Genomic DNA, 3,146 nt, shown 5'->3' with positions numbered 1-3,146 from the left:
AGGACTTGAGAGACAGCGGCAACAGGAAGGAATTGGTTCCTTCTTGGTGGCTGGCCGCAGAAGGTCTCCAGAGATGAAATTTACGCTGACTGACAGAATGAAAATGGGCTTTGAGGCTGGCTAAACCTTCCCTTTTAAGGGTTATTGGGAGGCTTGAGTAGAATTACCATAAAGCACTGTGCTCCGGGCTGGTTCACAGTGAAAGGCAGCGATGTTGACGATGAGGAAGAGGACCATGATTTCCTGCTCAGCCACCAGACCTCCCTTTCTGGGCCCATTTCAGACTAAGGAATTTCATCCAACCTTTCATGGTGAGCCCAGCCCATTCTGATTCATTTATTTTCAAATGATAAGTGGACCCTCCTGTTTGCCAGGTACCGGGGATGATTCAGGAAGTGATGCAATATAAGAAAATACATGTCAGTGCTTCTTCTCTAGATTAAAAAAAAAAAAACAAACCAGCCTTGTAAGCCTTTGTCAGGAGAGGACTTACCCTTCTCTGAACTTCTCTCCATAGTTTAAGGCACAGACTAAGGGTGTGGGACTTTTAGCTGATTTAACCTGCAGCATCTATCATCAGCTAAGAAACTGAGTCCTGGCTGTGCTCTTAGCCAGCAACTGTATTCTTCCAGTCTGATAAAATGTCTAAGTTGATGTCACACTTCAGATCCCACTGTCATGACCCATGGTTCCTACAAATGTGGCATGTTTTGTTGGTGGGGGTGCTACCAACCAGCTTGAAGACAATTCTTTTTAATATGCTTTTTATGCTTGGAGGAACTTTGGAATTCTAACACTAATAGATAACCTTTGCCTGCTGCTCCCATAAGTCCCTCTTATATACATGCTATGCAAAGTCTGTTATTTTGTTCAAAACTCTTACTTATTTCAAGTCAGCATCCCCTAGTCTGAAAATACTCATCATACCAACTTAAAACATGGTTCACTTATTGTTATTTATTATTGGACAAGTACTACAGGGTACCAGTTAAATTTTAATTTCAGATAAATAAATATTTGGTATATCTGCCATGTGATACAATTTGGGGCACGCTTCTGCTTAAAGACTGTTTCCTAAAAATAAAATTAAAATAGCTATCTTGTATTTTTATTTGCTAACTCTTAGTCTTAATTGTTAGACATCTCTACTTATGGTGTCTTTTGGCACTCATAGAAAGCTATACAAAATATTCGGGCCGACAGAGACATTCAGGCCCGGCGGCGGCGGTCCACAGAAGTAGACAGGCCACTCGGTGGAGACAGGCGGACGCAGGTCGGAGACTCGCGGAGGTGGAAGGGCCCGGTGGCAGCGGCCGACAAGGACATACAGGCCCAGTGGCAACTCTTAATTGTTAGTGTCTTAATTGTTAGACATCTCTACTTATGGTGTCTTTTGGCACTCATAGAAAGCTATACAAAATATTCATAATATTTTTATAAATATGAAAACAAAGGCTCAGAGATGGCAATAATGTCAAGAATATATAACTGGTGTGCAGTAGAATCAGGACTCAGTGCTGTCCAAATACAAAAGCAACTGTTTTTATACTTCTGCTGTTCTCCAAACACAGCTCTTTGCCATGCTGAAGGTCAGTCAGTACCAGATGCTATTCTCTCCAGGTGATCAACACTTGACCTTCATAGTTGAGCCCACCAGATGCCTTGAGAATCATCCACTGACCACCCCAAGGAGAAGTCTCTAAGCACCTCCATTACAGCACTTGAACAGTTACTGATCATCCTCCAACGTGCCTCTGTCCCTGGGAGGCCATGGGTGTCCTGAAATAGAGGCAGTCTCCCAGGTTCCCACTGCCTAGTATGGGAGAGCTCAGTGAAGGGATGAGCCTCAATTCTTGGCATCGGGTATTAAAGCATGTGTGGATGTGTGTGTGGGGTACTGACTGTCTATCCAGAACATCATTAGAGAGCAGGTATTAGAAACTGCCCTTGTTCTCAGAAACCATAAGCCTTTTGTTATTTAATTTGGGAACTACTCTACTAATTACATTTTTGTGTTGCTATGTTTCTGTGACCTTTGACACAGTTGTAACTTGTATTATTGCCTCATTTTCTTGAATGAAACATTTGAGGATGAATCAGCTTTAGTTCACATTCATAAATATCCTGAAAGCAAGGAGGGTGAAACGAAGAAGCCTGAGCTCTAACTCAGTGAATCAGAAAAGTCGTTTGAAAAAGCCAGTATTCTCTCCTGCCATCCTCCCCCAGCTGATTCCTCCTGTTTCCGTGAAAGAGAGTCCTGGGAAAGACAACTGGAATCAGGCGCATCTCTGGGACAAGCTAGAAACCCAGCACAATGGAAACTCCCAGGAATCTGTGAGGGTGACCCTAGCTAAGACTCCTAGCAATGGGGGATATGGAGCCTGAACCAGCCATCTCCTGTAATCAGGCAAGACTTCCGGTAGAGGGATTTGGGACTCCAACTCAGTAGCATAACCTTTCCTACAACTTGCCCTGCCTAAAAGATGTGCTAGGGTAAAGGTGGCATGGAAATGGCACATTATTTAAACTGATTGGCCATTAGCTCAGGTCTATCATTGTCTAGCTCTTACTCTTATAATTAGCCCATTTCTATTAATCTTTACTTTGCCATGTGGCTCATTGTAGTGGGTAGCCATTCCAGCTTTGATCTGGAAATTCCAACCCCCATTGAGGCTTCTGTAACTGTCATGCCTACAAGGGAGGGCCAAGGGAGGCACCTGGAGACCTGCGATCTGGATGGGCCAGCACGCACTCTCGGTTCCTGGGCCCTAGATGGTGGAGGTTGACCGAGCAGAGCTTCAGAGAACACTGCCGGACTTTGATACACCTTCCCCAGACCCCACAACCTACCTTTTCCTTTTTTGTAAGTTACCCACTAAATAAATCTTCCTTTTAACTACATGGAGTGGCCATAATAATTTCACCAATAGCTCATGGCTTACCGGTACTTTACATCTTCCTTGTCCTGGTGGCGGCTCCAGGTGGTTTCCCTTTCCTTCCTCCTTCCTCAATTCTCCTCTCTCCTTGTCCTGCCTATACTTCCTGCCTGGTCACTGGCCAATCAGTGCTTTATTTATATAGAGAGATATCCACAGCAAGGTAGACTTCAGGGAATCCTGTGGAAGAGGGGGAGGAAGGATTGTGAG

The sequence above is a fragment of the Peromyscus maniculatus genome, chromosome 1 (assembly GCF_049852395.1).
Source record: "Peromyscus maniculatus bairdii isolate BWxNUB_F1_BW_parent chromosome 1, HU_Pman_BW_mat_3.1, whole genome shotgun sequence".
Taxonomy (NCBI): domain Eukaryota; kingdom Metazoa; phylum Chordata; class Mammalia; order Rodentia; family Cricetidae; genus Peromyscus; species Peromyscus maniculatus.
The sequence above is the reverse complement of the archived record's forward strand: the minus strand, read 5'-3'. Positions refer to the sequence as shown.